General features: G+C 46.3%; 1 protein-coding gene across 6 annotated transcripts in view; it reads right to left on the bottom strand.

Annotated features, from left to right (window-relative positions):
• GRIN2B (glutamate ionotropic receptor NMDA type subunit 2B) overlaps positions 1–18070 on the bottom strand; it is a 222741-nt gene extending 204671 nt beyond the window's left edge. The window contains exons 1-2 of one of the 6 annotated variants that reach the window (XM_017737898.1): positions 18000–18070; positions 1637–2082 (exon numbers count right to left, since the gene is read on the bottom strand). The gene's annotated coding sequence lies outside the window, so the exon portion shown is untranslated. Of the gene's footprint in view, positions 1–1636; positions 2340–2383; positions 2459–2566; positions 2582–2853; positions 2950–17999 lie in introns of those variants that run through there. The other 5 variants (XM_017737897.1, XM_017737900.1, XM_017737899.1 and 2 more) reach the window with 5 other exon arrangements.
• Between the last annotated feature and the right edge of the window lie 637 nt (positions 18071–18707).

Below are 18707 nucleotides of genomic sequence, written 5' to 3'. Positions count from 1 at the left end.
AGGGGTAAATGACAGCCGATGAAAGGGGCTACAATCCCCCAACCGTTCGGTGCTGGGGTCCTCGGTAGATCCGGGATCTGCGAGGCCTGAGAAATTCCTTCGGAAAACGGGGGAAAGGCTCCCACACGCCCTCCTCTCCGTACAGGTAAACTTTCTACTCCCACTTGCGGCGAGGGAGGGAGAGCTCAAGCAGGGAGGATCCAGGCGCGGATAAACCCTGGGAAGCCTTAGATATTTATAGAAGCATAGCCAGAATATGTCAGGAAAGGTGGCTCTCAACCCCTTCACGCGGAACCGCTCCTGGTTTTTAACAATAGGCCGACAAAACCCCCTCAGAAATGTGGCAAGGAGCTACTGGAAGGATGCAGGCAAAGGAGGCGGTGGGAAAGGCGCGCCCCGGCCTCAGCATGCTCCGGATGCCTCAAGGGCTGAGGGTGCCTCAAGGCTGCCTCACCCCACAGCAGGGCTGGAGGGTGACCCCCCCTTTCTCCTCCCTCTGCTGTGGGGTGCGCCCCTCGCTCCTCTTGCCGCCCCCCGCCCACTGCCAGGCTTCCGGTCGGGAAGGGAGAGGCGGCTCGGGGGGAGCCTGGGCGGGGGGCTGGCGATGCGGGTAAGGGTGGTGGGGGTCCGCCCCCAGGGGGGCTGTGCAGCAGCTCACCCCTGCCCCCGCCTCTCCCGGCGTGGGGGCGCGCAGACCCACGCGTGACGGGCGAAGCGGCGCGGCGGGCATGGGCTGAGGCTTAAAATAACCCCGAGACGTTCAACACCTTGTGCCCGGCGCTCCCGCACCCCCCGGTGGCTCCTCTCCCTTTGTCTTGCCACCATCTGACAGAAAGACTCACATGTCACGTTACGGTCGGGATGCACCGGTATCTCTCGCGTATCTACAGCCGAGCGGCACGATAGCCATTTTGCATCCCTCCCGAGTGGGCTGGGGAAGGGGCTGCCTGCGTGGGGACACGGGGTGCAAGGCGCGGTGGATGGCGGGGGGAAGGATGGGGCGCGGCGGAGAGGGGCCACGATGCCCGCTCATCCAGGGGGACGGACGGGGATAAATTAAAACACGTGAAGTTGCCTGAATACAGCGCCTCGTAGGTTCAGGCTGGCCCCGGCCCCTGCGTTAGGCCGCTCACGATGGAGAGACCGGCGTGGGTTTTCAGTAATGCACCACCCTCCTCGGCAACAAGCGGGTTTCTACATCCTGTTGTTCCTAACGAGCTCTGCTTTCACATCAAAGCATGGCAAGGAGCCGCTGGACCAGTGAAAAGGAGGAGGCAATTTTGCGGGTGGATGGATGAAAATTATTTTCGTTTTCACCCCTTTCCAAACCCGTGTTCCTCCTCCCGTGTCTCCCCCGACCCCACCTGCCCACCCCCCCAAAAAAAAAATCACAAGGGACTTTCCCCCAGTTCACAACGTGGTATCTAACTCAAACCCTTTTGCCTTCTCTTCATGTCCTATTTGATGAGCCAAGAGGGAATCAACATGTCTGGTGAATGTGGGTTTTTTTTCCTTGTATCTGCTTCTAAAAGCAGCATCTCTAAACCTTTTGTTCTACCGTGAGTGATCTTCCCTGGGCAAACCCGTGTACCAAAATGAGCTGCAAGCAAAACCACAGAAACAGGAATTTCCCTACCTTGGTTTGTAGAAGCAGAACCTCTAGACGGAGAGATCAAGGGAGAGAGCATGTTGGGAATGTCCAGTCTCCTCTTCTTGCTTGCATATCCACATAAGAAGAATAAGGGTCGGGGGCAAACGTGGGGGAATGAGTTAAAAAACAATCCTATTTGGCTGTAAAAAAAAAAATAGAGGTTTCTTTGTGGCAATCTTGCGTCTTGAAGCGGTGCAAATTCAAAAGCTGGAGAGAATCACTTCAGAGGATATTCAGCGCAAGTGGTGAGGATCGTCAAATGCAGGTTCCAGAGTAAGCATTCCTTTCGCCTTTTTAATGATTATTCTTATAATTATTCTCTTTTTTCTTTTTTTTTTCCTGGAGCCCTAGTGGAGGAGGTTGTGTTTAATGCAACTGGAGGTCGGTGCCGTTCTTCTGCGAAGCATGATTATCCTCAAAGCGTCCCCTTCCTGAAGGGAAAAATAAGCATCAATTTTGTATTAGAGGGATCTGAAGGGGATAAAAACTGCTCCCCAACAAAGACATTAATATATTGAGAAGAAAGGAAGGCAAAACGCATTTCCCAATAGTGCACACAAGCGGAATTAAAAAAAAAAAAAAACAGCTGGCACGAGTCTATAAATAATTCAGTTACGGGCTGACTACACCATTCCCGGGATAGGCAGGCATACGAGACGGGAAAGCGGGCGCGATGTGAATCGCGGAGAGAAAGCGACTCCCCCCCCCGCGGCCCCCTCCCCATGCACGCACAGCATTTCGCCCACCCCCGGGCCCAGCCCCCGAGGGCGGGCGAGGGCCGTGCCCACCCCTCTGCAGTCCTGCCGGCACCGCTGCCCGCCGCGCTCGGCTCCACGGGCAGCGCGGGGCGCGCCGGGCGCACACACACGCACACGCACCGCCACGGGGGTGGGGGGCGCGGGGGGGCTGCTTCACCTGCCACGGGGCCGGCCTGCACTACGCGCCCCCCGCCTCCTTCGCCCCCGGCAACACAACCCTCGGCTCTCCGGGCTTTGCTTGGGCGCTTTTTTTTTTTTCTAGGGGTGGGTGGATGGCTGGGAGTGTCCCCACCACCACCACCTCCAGCACAGCCGGACAGGGCTTACAGCTATGCAGGCATTTATTTAATGAAGCCGTAGGTATTTATTTTTTTTTCCCTCCCATCTCGCTCGGAAAAAGATTCACACTTAGAGCTGTCATAAAATCCAGACCCACATACATACCAGCAAATCCTGCTTCAAGCACTCGGGCTGCTCTGAGTATCTACTGCCCCCCTCTCTGCCTGCAAGGCTGATCCGCCTCAGACATGCTCAAGTTCTTCATTCTCTTCTCTGGTACTGCCCGGGTGGGAGATGCGGGGCGGGGAGGGGGAAGTGCTCAGAGCATCACCCTAAAAATACGGTTTTTTAAAAAAATTCTCTGCAATATAAAAGCTCCGAGAACGCTTCCCGGAGGTGGGGAAAGCATGGAAAGGTGAATTAATAAAGCAGCTTAATAATTAGTAATAATTAAATATACTCGCGGAAAATGGTGGGGAGGGGGGAAATATCAAGGGGTGGGGAGGGGAAGCTGTTCGAGTGAGCAGTGGGGGAAACGGGGGGAGAGGAGAAGGAGGAGGAAGGACGGTACGAGCAACGGGAGACCAACCCCTGCCCGCTGCCGGGGGGGGGCGGGCTCTTTTTTACCACCGGGGGCTCCCTGGGTCCGGCGTCCTCTCGGACCGCGACCCGCGCGTTTGGAAGCAACCGAGTGAAATAATGCTTCTAAAAAAAAAAATTAAGAATAACCATAAAATAGTAATAACGAGAAGAAAGGAACAGGCACCCAGCCAGCAGGCAGGCAGCAGAATTGGATCCGAACGAAAAGAAAGCAGTGAGAGCAGAGATAACGCTAATATCCAAATTGGATACTCCACAATTAAGCCCGGTGTTTTAATTGCTATTCTCAGAGCCCCTTGGAAGCTAAGCAACGTGAAATCAGCCTGAACAGAAAGGAACACGTGTCTTCATCCTCATCCTGCCCTGCCCATGGATGCCTGGACCCTTGCTGCCCATGGTGCTCTCAGCCTCGCCCCGGCAGGGCAATCCACTCTGTGGTCACAGATCCGTCCCTGTCCCCTCCTGTGCCATGGGTGGCCTGAGCAGAGCATGCCCACCTACCCTCCTCAGCACTAGGGAACAGTCCTAGGGTAAGTCATACCCCCTACCATGAAAAGCCAGAGTAGGTAACAGAACAGACCACTTCCAGGTGGAAGTGTCAAATGCAGCCTTCAGGACATGTAGTCACTCCAGGGTTGCAAATGCCCACCCTGCCAATGTCTGAGTGTTGGTAGGAGATTTGGAAGAGCTCAGATGGTCCTTGGTGATCCCTAGGAACAAGAGCAGTGAGGAAAGCCCTCCCCATGCATCCCTGCCAGCTACATTTGTCCTGCAGGAAATCACACCCCAGGCCAAACATCACACGCTCTGCTTCAGTGCTGATGCAGACTGCATTGTCCAGCCTTTGCATCCCTCTCACTGAAAGCACTCTCTAAGGAAAACACAGTTGCCTGGGCCTTTCTAGCATGCTCTATGTCCAGGAGCAGTGAGGAACGTACTGCTCAAAAGACAGGCAAGGAGGGCTGGATCCCACATGCCAAAAATTGTGTTCCAGCGAGCAGACAAGCACTCAGTGCTGGGCCTTTGTTCCAGGTATGTATTTGCAGGGCAAAACATGCATATGGCCAAGGTTTCTGAGGGAGGAAAGCCTCCTAAAAGAACCACAGCAGCTCTGGACTCTCTCTTAACCCCCAGGTCCTGCATCAGTTGGTACCTCATGGTCCAAATAGAGTTTGCTGGTCTGTAGGGAAGGTTATGGACAGTAATGTGGCCGTAGCACTGCGTGCACACATATCAATATGCCATCTGGAACTTGAATGAGTTTCTGTTTCCATGTGTAGGGTGTGTACAGTGGTATTTTTCATGTAGCTGCAGTGACCACAAGCAATACCAAACTGTGCTTGAGCTCTTTGACAAGAGGAGACAGCAGTATTTTCATTTTGACAGCCAGGATCTTCCTGAGGGTGCTGGTAAGGGCTGTTCTTCTGTTAGAATGATTTTCCTAACATTTTTAGGCATGCTTAAAAAAAAGTGACTATGATATTTTTCATTCTAATTTCAGTAAAAATGGAAGACATATTAGCCAAAGCCTAAAGTAATCTGAAATTATCTCAGAACAGTTGGAGGAAAGAACTGTAGAGTGATACTTGCATAGAGAAGCTGCTAATAGCTGAAGAGATTAGTCATTTGACTTTGCCATTCCTTTCACTGATAATAGTGATACAGGAATAGCAGACATGATTTGGCCAAGGGATGTTTTTTCCTTTCTGTATGGCAAGAAGGGATAAACTATGACTGTGCAAGTCCTCCTGCACTCTTTTGGATGAAACAAGCGGACAAGGAGCTTGACAAAAAGAAAGGGAGTGGTTTTTATCCAGCATATTACTTAGAAACACGAAATGGAGGGTTAAGAAGTATCTTAGGAACAATTTCTGACAAGGGGCTGCAGTCATTTTAAGCAAGTCAGCAATATTTAAGGTTATAATTCTCTGTGATCGTAAGATGAAGGAATTCATCAGCTATTTTTCTTTATAAAACTACACAACTCCACGGTTACATGGTACATGAAAGTCTTGTTCACTTTTAAGGATGAGACTAGTTGCCTTTCTACTTGATAGATGTCTATGCACATCTTACATAAACATAATACGTATGTATATTTATAATTCTCTCTTAAATAAATCATAAGGGCTAAGTTCCCTATAGTGATTAGGGGCCTGAGTGCCCAATTCATCACTTTTTTCAGACAAAATTGGTGCGTTCCCCTTGACCAAAGAAATCAGGCTCAATTACAAGTTTGAAGTCAGGCACATAAAAATGCCAATTGCTTCAGAATTATCTTCTTGAGATTTTGCACAGCATCTAATCCCCAAATTATTTGTATATTAAGATGTAATAGTTATTGTAAATAATGTGTGTGGAGGTTAGCTCCAAATAAAAAATGTTGCAAAATCTGCAGCAGCATAGTACTGTGCCAGGGTTTACTCTCACTAGCTGGGGTAGGCTTCTATTTTTTCTCCAATCAACTAAGATGAATGAACTGCATAAAATGAAACAAATAGCATCTCTGATAGGAAATGGTTTTTCAAACATCTCTTCAATTCAAAAACACTTAAATGTTATTTGTAAGACAAATTGAGGGATTTATTTTAAATGGGTCCATGTTCACTATAAATTAAGGGCTATATTATTCTTGACCTGCCTAAGATAAAAGAATGTGGATTAAAGTTCTTATATCAAAAGCGACCAGGGCTGGATGTGGCAGTGATGATGTTGGGGAGGATGCAATCCAGGAGAGCCATTCTGCCACCACAGAATAGCCTCTGCCAGCTCTGACAGGGACCAAAGGACCTACAGTAGCTTTAACCCTCAGTAAATGCCCCTCTGACTTCAAAAAATCAGAGCCTATTTCCAGGGCCCTAGATAAATGGGGTCTGCAACTAAGGGAAAAGACTGCCCCTTCATAGGTCCTCTGTTCAAACACAGACATGCTTGCATTAGTAGAAGAAAAGCCATGTCTATGAAAAGCAATTTCTTATAATCAATGAAATGGATCAATTGTTCTGGATAATTCACACCATAAAAAGGTTTCTCATAGTGGCGTTCCTTTGGGTGTTTGCACATGGCCTGCAGAGCATGGTAACCAAGACTCCAGCTGTTTTTATACAGTGCTCTGTGCCCTGCTCTACTCAGCCAGTCTGATTATAAAGTGGCCAAATACATCTCTGCCCGTGTCCTGGTGTTCAGATACCAGGCCTGCGTCAGTTTTGGAAGATCACCATAACATTGGCCACACAGGTTCACAGACAAGGATGTCATGTCATGATGCATAAAGAACAGCATGAAGACATTTTATCAGCTGATTAAAGGGAAAGCAAATGGAGAAACAAGCATACAAACCTGACAGTGGCACAACCATGTGGCTGAAGGACTCAGCTAAATTTTGGCATGAAACCTTTTTTCCTTTCTTTTGCACATGGTTCAGGACCAAGAGATGCTAGAGCAGGATTGAGCCAGAAGCCATTGGATGGGGAGATCTCATCAGTCTTTTGCAAAGACACCTGGGCACAAGGATCACTTTGCTTGCTACTTGGAGGACATTCATCCTGCCAGCAGCCCAGCAGAAGGGAATTGTGAACACTGTTGCGGTTGCTTTGAAGTGTTACACATGTTCTCTCAGCTGTCATACCAGGACACTTAGCTGAGCTCTCATCATTTTACATTGCAAAAATTGCAGCATCCCCTACTGTCTCTGCCATGGTCAGTCTGCCCCCAGAAATCCTAACAACTAGAAGACTGGCTTTTTGTCATGCAGAATCAAAGACAATGTGAAGCAGATTAAAGGAGAAATAGCTTTCTCTGTGTCTTTATAGACTTGTTTTATTCTTTTGAGTATGGAATGTCAGGCTCACTGAAATTGGTTTTCCTGGATGGTCATTTATGTATGAAATACAAGCACATTAAACTAAGAAATGGTGGAGTTTGTTCTTTCAAATGGAAATGTGTTGTTTTTGAACTGCAGAAGTACAGACAGGATTTCAAACTGACACTGTCACTTTTCTAAGATGATATATGGCTCTTCTACCTATAGCACACCCAGACTGAAGAACCTATCTGTCAAAAGGCAGCACATCTACCTAATAATAAATAGTAATTATCATTGTATTTCATCAAAGCACAGTACAAACATTAGCCATAGACGCCATCCCTTTTACCCTGCCATTCAGAAGCAGAAAGGAAAGGCTGAAGCACTCACTGCCTTGCATCACTCTGAGGAAGGTGCCTTTCTCCTCCTCCTCTGGGGTGCAAAGATCATTCCAGTGGCTGGAGATTTTGTCCCATCTCACTGGTCTTAACAAGATACCGTTTCCTGACACACTTGAATGAATGGGAAACTACAACCCTCCCGGCAGTCATCTCCATCCTGTTCCAACTCTAACAAGACAAACAGATTATCTGGGGTTTTTTTCTAAAATCAACTTTCTGGTTGATGAAAATCTTATTGGTTCTCTCCAGATTCAAGTGATGACTCTCTTCACTGGAAGAGCTGCAAAATGGATTAGGCAGATTGCCTTCATGGTTTAAAGGAAACTGAAAAACCGCTTTCAGTAAGAGATAAAGTATGGCTTTTGCCAGCTTATCGTGATGAAAAGCTAAAGAAGAGTTTCTTCAGGAAAGTACCTGCATTCACCTATTCTCCATACAGGGCATACAGCAGCCAGAAAAATCACCCTTATGTCTGAAAGCTGTCTTTAATGTTATAGCAGACAATCCATCAGAGCATTCAAAACTAAATTAAAATCCCAAGGAGGAATAGGGGATTTAATTCTAGGATTAAGCTTTGAAGTTGCTCCCAGGAAATAAATTATTATTGGATGAGAACCAACACACCAATTATCTAGTTTACTGCTCATGCTACTGAGAGCTGCTGCAAACACCCTCAGGGATCCGCTCTACCTAGATGGTCTCATCTTTAACACAATATCCATATAAAGGCAAAAGCTCAACTAGTCACATGCCAAGAAACTTAGCTTCCCAGCTCCTAGTATTAAAAGGGAAACTGTCCACTACAAATATACAGGGCATTAAGTTTCAGTCACTTAAGTTCCCTGGCTTTCCACCTTTTAACTTGCTTTGTTGTAGATAAGACAATAGTTAATAATGTGCCACTTCTTTGCTCTGTGTGCTACAGTTGGGTCAAAGTTCTACAGCATTGGTGCTATCATAAATAAGCACATTTATTTTTCTTACACAGAAGAACTTTTTTTCTTTCACTACATGCTAGTGAAGTGGCAGGTAAGCCCTACTCCACTTCGATGGCTTCCAGACAAAACAATGGGACATTTCCAGCTTTTTACTTGCTATTCCACAGATTTCTTAAGGCTACCCAGAATACCTTAACTTCACTTATGCAGCTTCAAATCCTTAATGCTTGTTCAATGGGACATTGCTACAACATGAACCATCTCCTATCAAAAGAATAAGTAAAGTTAAATAGCTCCAAACTCCAAGATAAAAGTGTCTGGAGCAAAGAAGAGTACAGAGAGACATCAGAGCTGCTATTTCACTCAAACTAAATGCTACCAGTTAATCAGTGCTATTATAAACTCACTTGGAACATTAAGTTACTGCGGGTAAAAAATAAATCCTTCACTCTTAAAAATATACATGCCACTGCTGAGGCCAAATCTAACAGCAGCAGTGTACACAAATATTTGTTTTTCTCCTAAAGAATATATTTTTTTGTTTAAACACCTTATGACATAAAAATACTGTCACCAAAGCATCACTACTTTCTTCCTTCCAAACACATGGTTCCTATCTTTTCTCCACGGATTCTTTTCAATCCTTAACACAGGGAAACAATGTACACAAAGCAAAGACAAAATCCCACCCCCCTCCTATGCCCTCCTTCACCTGCAAGCTCTGTCAGAACTTTTGACACCATTTATTACACACAAGTACATACAGAGGGGGTATATGCAGCGAAGCGATTCACTTTAATGTCGATGTGGCAAAGAGAAGGCATTGGTTAGTGTCACCAGCTGGGCTCCCTGTTGGCACAGTTCTGAAAATCCCATAGTTCACAACATCCTAACAGCCCCTGCTTTTGTTCAGAAAAGTTCAGGACTGATAACAGCACCGAGTCGCTCTCTGTTCATCTCATTTCTCCTTCAGGTGAAGCAGATGGTATTACAAATAACTTACCAAAAGGGTGCAGGGGAAGAAATGGTAGAGAAGGAAAATACTATTCATACCGACAAGGATTCTGAAAAAGGAGCAGCATGACATTAGAAAAGTGGATCACCTTTCTAACACAAAAAAAAAAAAAAAAAAAGCCTGAAAGCATTCCTTGAAACAGAAGTAAGAGTGATTTCACCAGCAAGCTAAGAGCCTATGAGCTGGAGATGTTCTCACTGGGTTTGAGTTAGGTGCTCCCTACAACATTTATTGTACATTTGCATTGACCATCTAATTTAAGACAAATGTTTTCTTTAGACACATTTTAAAGTGAAAAATGAGCTCTGTTAGCATGCTGTTGTGGTCTCCCAAGATAGCTCTTTGCACGGGGGCAAACAGAAGAGAGATGTTAATGAGATTAAAAGTAGCTCTGAAAATCACGGTGTCCATGGTCAGCTGAGAGCCAGCAGCATCAGGGTCACCTGCTCCTCTGCCCATTTATTTAGTAGTGTCATTAACTGAAAAGATGGAAAAGCATGTGCTAAGCCTGAACATTCACAGTCCTGGGAGAGAATATCTACCTACAGCAACTGAGGTTATCCTGCTGCTCCATCACCACCCCACCTTCCTGAAAAAAGAGACCTACCCTTGGCAAATTACTTTATGCAAATGGAGATAGATTTCTTTTGCTTGAGCTGTTTCCAAGTGAGCCAGCTGACTCAATAATTCAGCCCTCTGGCTGGAAGAAACATTAAGATTTCTGTCAGATTACTCTATATTCTAAAGAAAACTGCCACCTTCGTTTCTCCTTTACTTAGACATCTAGGAAGAGGCAATAAGCAAAACACCTCTGATACACTTCAGCTGCATCTTTTAATCTACCATCAAACTGAAATGGAGGCATTTGTCTCAACAGCTTTGAAGCTCAGCAGTCCATTTTTGCTCTCATGTTACGTCTGACCCAAACTCAAACCTCAGCATCTTGATGGCATGCACTACCTACAAAATGTTTCATGCTCTTTTTTTTCCATACATCAGCTGTAAACCTGATCCCAAGACCAGGCCTTACTCAAATAGGAGCTCTGTTTCACTTTCACAGTGGTTATGAACTCAGAGCCAGGGCTACCTTCAGCTGACCAGCCTCCATCCTCCAGCAAGTCTGTAAGTATGTCCTTTCCCTGCCATGTTACTTCCAGGATTCAAGTGTTGTTTGTGTTTCTATGCCCTGGCACTGGGAAAATGTAAAATATGAACCCTTCCTGTGCATGGAGTAGGCCTTTTCCTTACTCCTTATTAAGCACTGAATTCAGAAAGCACACGTTGTTCTGTCCCTCTTGCCTCATCATCTTGAGAAAATGTCCACCTAGAGCTTTGGCCACACTCTGGCAACTTTCCCAGCCCAAGGACAGAGGCTGGGCATTACAGCAAGGCAATATTTATTGGAAAGACAGCTTAAAGCAGCTCACAGTGAAAATCTTGGCTTCCTCTGGGCCTTGTAGATAGGTTTGCCTGAGTAGAGGGAAATCTGTGACTGTATTCTGTTCTATTACAACAAGGACATTTGTCATTTGTTGTGCCTTTTAAGTGCAACTACATAAAACTCCTGTGGAGTTACAGCTTGTTCCCCTGGCAAAAGAGCAGCTGGACACCTCTGCTTCAGCCCCTATGTCAGTCAGGAGTCAGCACCCTGGACTTGATGGGCTACCAGGCTTTCTCGTGCTGACAACAAGGGAACCTGCAGGCTGTTGTGCCCTTGTTGATCATGCTCTTACCATAGGCCAAGGACAGCCATGTGTTTTCATGCTACCCGAAGGAATTGTATATTTTTTTATCATAAACTGGTGTCTCTTGCATGACTCAACTTTCTTAGGCCCCTATCTTTTGCCTAACAGCTTTGTTGTTGTAGCACAGCCTCTGCAGAGGACACCATCTCAGTGGCACAGACAACACAAGGGACAATCGACAACCTAATGAAATAAAAGCACAGGGAAGAGACGTATCACCAATGCCACCCTTCCCAGATATTTTTGTCTTCAGAAACATTAGAGACGGTCTGTGTCTCAGTTACATTGTTCCTTGTGGCAGCTCAGGGGTTGCAGAGAGAAGAGAGATGCTGGGAGAGGGTAATGAAGAGATCAATATTTGGCAAAGCTATGACTTTATGTCAGGAGTCATTAAGGTATCATATCAGGAAAAGGTTTTTCACCCAGAGGGTGTCTGGGCACTGGAACAGGCTCCCCAGGGCAGTGGTCACAGCACCAAGTCCGACACAGTTCCAGAAGCGTTTGGACAACATGAGACCTTTACCTACCAGGAGTCACCCAATGCTGGTGACGTGGTTGGGCTGAGCAAAGGTAGATTTGATTTCAGCAAATCCAGTGTTGATGAAGCGGCTCCTTGTTGACCTGTCTTGTGGTGTCCAGAACAGGCTACAGAAATGTCAGCAAACCCTGGGATGCTGTTACAGATAGTCACTGAACATGCACATTATGACAAGTCAACAGGATCTGAAGGCCTAGTGCAATGTCCATGATGGCAAGATATGGCCAGAAAGAGATGCAAGAATTAGGATAAGCTGCGTCATTCGGAATGCAGGTTGGTGGCAGTGTGCTAAAAAAGTTATTGTCCACAGACAGAAAAAAAGCCTGACCTGGCCAAGATGACAAAGAGAACTTCTGAATATGCAGGCATCCAGCACACACCCAATATTGCCTGCATTAATGCCCACAGAGTAGGTCAAACATCCTATTCAACCATCATATAACATAGTCCCTATGTTATAATGGCATAGGACCTCTTTTTCTTCATTTGGTGAGCTATCACTTCAGGTTGACAATTTGTAGAGCCATGGGCCCAGCAGCTGGAGAATTTCTTTGACTCAAACTGTTAGTACTCCCTCTGGGACACTACAACGGGTGCAGTGACATGGGGCATATCACGATGGGATAAAAAGTGAACACCATGACAGTGCCTACCCCTCCTATGACAGCCTCAGTGATGAACTGTGGCTGCTACCCATCGACAGAGGCTGACAGCTGTCCCTCTGCACCCTTGGCCTTAAAGGCTGCATGCTGACAGTCTTGGACGTGCAAATTCACGGCACAGCAACTCAGAAGATCTTCACATGCATACAAGCACCTGCTGCTGCAGCTGCTGGCCTTCCCAGATGCACAGAACAGCATGGACCCATAGGAGTGTTATTCCCTGTCTCCCAGAACTGATGGTCTACAGCAGGGAGGCAGGAATCTGTTAATCACTTGCAGGTGGGAAAAAAAAAATCTAAGTATCTCCTCAAAAACAATAGGGCCAGAATTGCTTTTTCTCTTTGTCCAGATGTACTGGGTCCCAGAGCTGAGAATATATAGGATTCTGGAAAAGGCCTGGAAAAGACCAGAAGAAAAGCCAGCAGCCCACATCATAGGATCCCTGACAAAAAACATGCAAAAGGATAAGATGATGGTGGCTGAGTGCAGGCATCCAGGTAACATAAATTTAACAGCTGAGTTCAACCTATTCTCTGTTCCTCAGGCAATTCCCACTGTCTCCCTCAATCTTTTTCCCCCAAAAATGCAAGCTGAGTATTTTTCCTTTCTGAGCATACTGAAGAAAGACTAGGGGACCATAACAGCTACAGAGAAAGTCTGACTTCAACTGTCATTATTCTAAACATGTAAATCTTCAAAGAAGAAGTGAGGAGGACTGTGCAAGTGGCTGCAGGAATCCCCATCTGAAATGGTCATACGTGGTAGAGGGCACTAGACACAGGTGGACCATTCTGGTCATCAGATGCTTGAGGCAGGCTAGTATTGAGTAGATCTCCACTAGACAGGATACCACTGCTTCAAAACCCAGTGATCTGAAAGGACAGCTTACGTGAGAGGCCCTGGTGCACTTGAACACGGTGCTGACATGGAGCAGACTTAGGTATCTCCTGACTGGTAAGGCAGTGAGCAGGGAAACTGGTTATGGATCATCTGCCTCTACAGTAATCCAGGAAACAAGTCCTTAGGCACACTAGCACAACAGGCTCACCAAAAAATACACTGAGTTGTACGCTTTCTTTGCTTAATGAAAACAGCATGATGAGACCACTGATACTGGGTAACTTCCCGGGACACAGAAGAGCAATACCAGACTGGTGACAGCCCCATCCCCCCAAACTGTCACCAGGATTTGCATTATTCTTCTCTACCAGTAGCTCTACTGCACAGAACTGAGATAACTAATCACACAATCTCAGGTCATATAATAGGCCTCAAGTTGTATGATAGCAGGCATCTTGTATATGTACAGATGATAAATGTCCTCTGGAGTTACTGCTCAAAAGACCACTTTCAGAGTTTTCATCAGAAAGGACTGTCTCCTTAAAAATCTGCTCTTTCTTTTGAAATCTGACAGAGTTCAGAACTGCTTGGTGCCTCTGTGTGTTGCAATCAAAGAAGTACAATCTCCTTCGAGGGGGTGAATAGGAACAACTGGTTTTGATATTAACTACATATCTGACTGTCATTGCATCTGTGACATTTTTATTTTCAAACTTCTCTTGATGGCTGCAAAGGGAACTGCAGAGATGCTGTATTGACCTGAAGCCTGTGGGCATCTTACAGCACAGCGACAAAGTAACAGCAGCCCCTCCTCACCAGCCAGCAGTCATGGGATCACAGGATAATTCAGGCTCGGAGGGACCTCAGGACACTCTAGTCCAATCTCCTGCTCAAAACAAGGTCAGTTGTGAGATCAGAACAGGTTGCTTAGGTTTTTAACCAGATGAGTCTTGAAAATATCCAAGGATGAAGACTGCACAGCCTGTCTGGGCAATCTCTCCCACTGCCCTCCTTGTCCTCAGCCAATTCCTGCAGAAGCATGGAAGTATGCTCCACAGGGTCTTTGAGCCCAAAATTCTGAGAAAGACCATGTTGGCTGGAAGGACAGCCCCCTTGTTTACCAGCATGCCTTCACAAGGTCATGAGGAAGCCTGCTCCAGAATCCCCACACCCTCACATCCCATGTATCTCTTCAAAACCCTGGTCAGTACCAAGACAGGGTGCCCATCCTCCTCATCACCTGCTTTGCCCACATCCCTGCACAGCATCAAGATGCTCACCAGCTCCCTATCTCCACTGTGATTATTGTACCCACCCTCGTCCCCCAGCTCCCCCTTCTCCTCCCAGTGAACATTCACCAAATTGTCCCCTCCTTGGATATTGCATCTGAATGGTGACAACAGGGTTGCCAAGCAACATGAATCCTCCAAGCAACCAACCATGGCAGATCACAGCAACCCATTGCAAACCCACTCCAAAGCTTATGAGCCTGACACCATTTTGTCTCTTAGCATCTCTTCCATCCAGCCATAGCTCAGCTCCACTCAGATCCATCCTCTTCTCTTCCCTCATCAACCAAGAGCACCATCCCAGGCACTCCTGCCATTTCCAACCTAAGTTATAATTCTATGCAACATACTAAAGGTCAGCTCCCTCTCATCAGACCAAGACAAATTATTCAAGTGCCCACTACCTGCCCTAAATCCTCCTTCCGCTCAACAGTATTGTTGCAACACAGAGTATCTCCTCCAGCCTCACCCCAATCTTTCAAATGAAACAAAATGTTTTTATCTGCCTTTGGAAACACACCTTGTTCTTGCAAACCTTCAGCAGATGCAATGACATGATCATCCTGGGGAGGACAGTGGTTCAACCAGCCACCAGAGCCACAGGGCAGGCAGACCCCAGCTGGGCACTTTTGGAACAAGCTCTTCAGGGGCTGTAAAGCACGATAAGCAGGAAACAAATACACAGCAGCAAGATCCACAAGTGACTGTTTGCTGCTCTTTATTCTGTCTCTTTTGCTTTTCTTCAGGTGCTGGTCACAGCACCTCCTGGGACCAGCACTAGTGGCTCCCAAACACCAAATTCCTTGTCTCACAATCACATAACTTCCTGTACAAGGAAGCTGGAAACAGAAGGTCGTGTCTATGCTTCACTCCCTTGGAGTTGTTAAGCAGATACTGTGAGCAAATGAGAGGCAGTAAACTCTTGGAAGGCACTCATGGCACTCAGGAGAAATTGAACTTGGCCTTGCTGCCTGCAGTCAGCTGAGTTTAGAGCTGGTGGAGATTTCAGGATGAGCCAACTGCTGTCTTCACTCAGCACAGCTGAGAAAGGGGCTTCCCAGGCTGCCTTGGGCAATCTCAGAAACCACCCCAGGAGAAGGCTGAGCTCAGGGGCTTGCATGCTGGCACCATCAGCCTGGCGTGTGTGGCCGTATGAGGGCAGCCCCAATAGCTAAAGGGCATGCTGTTTTTACCAGGTGCATCACCATTAGGGGCTGGGATCACCTCCATGGTTTGTTCCAAGTTGACTATCTGGGGACAGAAGACTTAAAGGCCACTTCTTTCCAATGCACATTGCCTTTTGTCCTGACTGAGGGACTTGAGGAAGAATGTTGGTTTCCAAATTGATTGCTAGGTTTGACAGGGCATGTCTGCACTGCTCCATGATATAGTACACTGACATTAGAAAATCCTAATTGTGGCATATAATGATGCCAATGTGGCATTGCTCTGCCATTAATCAGCCATGTGCACTAGTTTGCTGATAGGAATTGTGGATTTGGTCTGTCCACCTCCATCTCCATTGGCTGTACAGTCATGCCCTTGTACAGATGTATTTTAACCAAAGCTAACTGAAAGGGTTCAGATTAAGTAAATCAATCCTTCCACATAAAGAGGCTGCATAGACTTAATTAAATTGATAACTGGGCCAACCTGAACTAAACTAGTGCAAATTTGGTATAGACAAGGCTTTATTTTTCTTACTAAAATCATTAACTAATCCAAGCTTTGACTGGCATTAACTGCATGGTAACAAAAGTGAATACTCATTCCAGTCTTCTAGTGTCTCTGTCTCCATCTGGCCTCAAATATAACACTTGGAAGAGCTGGACACATTCCTGAACCTGCTCTCAGAATTAGTATTTATTGTTTTCTTACCTGAAGCCCAAAGGACTCAGTAAAATTGCTGCTTTTTCCATAAAAATAACTTTATGGAAGCATCTATACAACCATTCCTCATGGAGGAGTTTGAGCAAGTCTCGCTCTTACAGAGAAGCTACAATTTCTGAAGAAGCAGCAGTTAACCAAATAATTCTGTTCCAGCATCTCATCTATGGACCCAGTATAGGGATGATGGTATTATCCTATTTTTCTTTCTCAGCTAGTTAATAGGAAATCCCCTTTCAAAGGCAATTTCCATTTTAAATCACCCACATTAAGAGAGACATGTTTAATACCAATAAATCCGCTTTCTTAAAAGAGACATAGAAGCCAGGCTCGTCGGCTGACTAAATCCTATCCCCCCACCCCCATTCCTGCCTTGCAATCTGTAGATCTCGGGGAAGGGTGATCTAAGACAGCTGTAGTTAGCTAGCTACACTTCTGAGCACTAAGCTGCTCCTCGCTTTGTATTCACTCTGTGCCAAACCAAGGTCACAGGGACACGAGGAGCTAAAAGACTCTTCTTGCTGTGGGTGTTTCAGCCGGAGATGCTTGGAGGCTGGGCTTCCACACACCTCCCATGGGAGCCTCTCCCTACATCAGTCTCCCACTACAAGTCAGTGTGGGGTGAGTGCTATCTAAAGGCTCTGCAGATGAAATTACTTTTTCTCCTCAAAGCTTTTTGGAGCACACAGAGGAGAGCCAGCCACCAGCTCCCAGAGGGAACACTGTGCCCAAAACACATGCCCTAAGGGTCCCTCCTCATCTGTGGGGACTCTACTCTATCTTCATCAGTGCTTGCCCTGTCCAGAGGGATTTCTAGCCTAATTGCTCTTGCAGACAGTCGTACCACACCTTTGGCAGAGAAGCGGGTGGCAGTCTTTCCAGGTCTCTTGTGTGCCTAAAGCCACAGCCAGCAGTGTGGGCAATGCTAAGGCAATATTCCATCAGAAGCCAGAGAATGGCGACTTCAAAGAACCCCCACAAGGTCAGGGGCTGTAGTGGCATAGGTATCTCACTTGTCTGACAGGAAGAGACACAACTGAATAAAGTCCCTGTTGCTTCCCCCTGCTGTGACAAGTATAAGGAACAAAAATTACAAAGTAAGATAAGGCTTAGGGAGGAAAAAATCAAAACCAAGGTACAGCAGAAAACCTTGGTTTGGCTGTTCTTAGGGCTGCCAAGCACTGCCCCAAAGCCACCCATGTGATTTTCCCCTGCCTCATCATGCAGCTCCCATAGCCAGACCTCCTGCTGGCAGAAATAATGCTGTGTCCCTGCAATGGCCTCTCATGGGAGACAACAGCCAGCTCCCTTCATTGAGATGAGATCATGACACAGCAATAGGAATCCTGAAAATTACTCTGAAATCTTCTATCTGTAGCACATTTAATCATGCATTTTTCCAGTTGAAAGTCTGAACTATTTATTTGACAAAACAATTCTTGTTTGTTTGAAAGCAAAAGGGTCCATTTGCTCTGGACACATCCCTGTTCCCCCACCAAGTACGCAGGCTCCAGCTCTGCAAGCACCCCTATAGGTAGTGTAGTCATGCACAGGCATGCCAAAAAAACCATCACCATCAGCAAGTACCTACCTGTGTGCCTGTATGAAGGAGGGCCCCTCAGAGTGGTGAGACTGAGCCCAGTGACCGGGGAGGACCCTTCAAGTAATGTCCCAACCCTGCAGCAAGACCCTTACAACCAGATCCTTCCTTCCAGGATCACTGCTCCAACAAAGCCTGTTGATAGAGGAACATTTCAAAAAGAAGTTTATTTCTTTAAGGAGCATAAAGGTAAGAACAGAAGACTCTTGTTTTGTGCTTTATTGTTTAAAAAACCTTGCCCTCATTTTGCTCCATGAGTCTGTGGCCAACTGAGCACCGCTAAGCAGCAAGGGCAGTTCTTCCACTGTGGGAAACCGCCCTGCCTTTACTGGAGCAGGAAGCCATCCTCCTCCTCCCTCGCAGCAGTCTTTCCAGTCTAGATAGCATGGATAATTATATCTGTTTCCATGCTCTGCTTAGCCAAAATGGTATTTCTTAAACAATTCCATAAACACAGACAAGAGCACTTTGCTTTCAATCTTGTACTTATTTTCTACCTGATAATAAGATCCATTTCTTGACCTGAAAGTGAATAAACCTTAAAAAAACCTGAACCCTGCAGTCAGTGGAGAGGAGAAGGAAGGGAAAAAACATGAGTTGGGGGAGCTTCATGGCTTTCTGCTCTGCAACTTGTCATAATAGGTCATAGCACTTAGGTTACATTACAACACAAGACCAATGAATGATATGTAGATCAGG

This window comes from Corvus brachyrhynchos, unplaced genomic scaffold (assembly GCF_000691975.1).
Source record: "Corvus brachyrhynchos isolate BGI_N302 unplaced genomic scaffold, ASM69197v1 scaffold56, whole genome shotgun sequence".
Lineage (NCBI taxonomy): Eukaryota > Metazoa > Chordata > Aves > Passeriformes > Corvidae > Corvus > Corvus brachyrhynchos.
The sequence above is the reverse complement of the archived record's forward strand: the minus strand, read 5'-3'. Positions and strand labels throughout refer to the sequence as shown.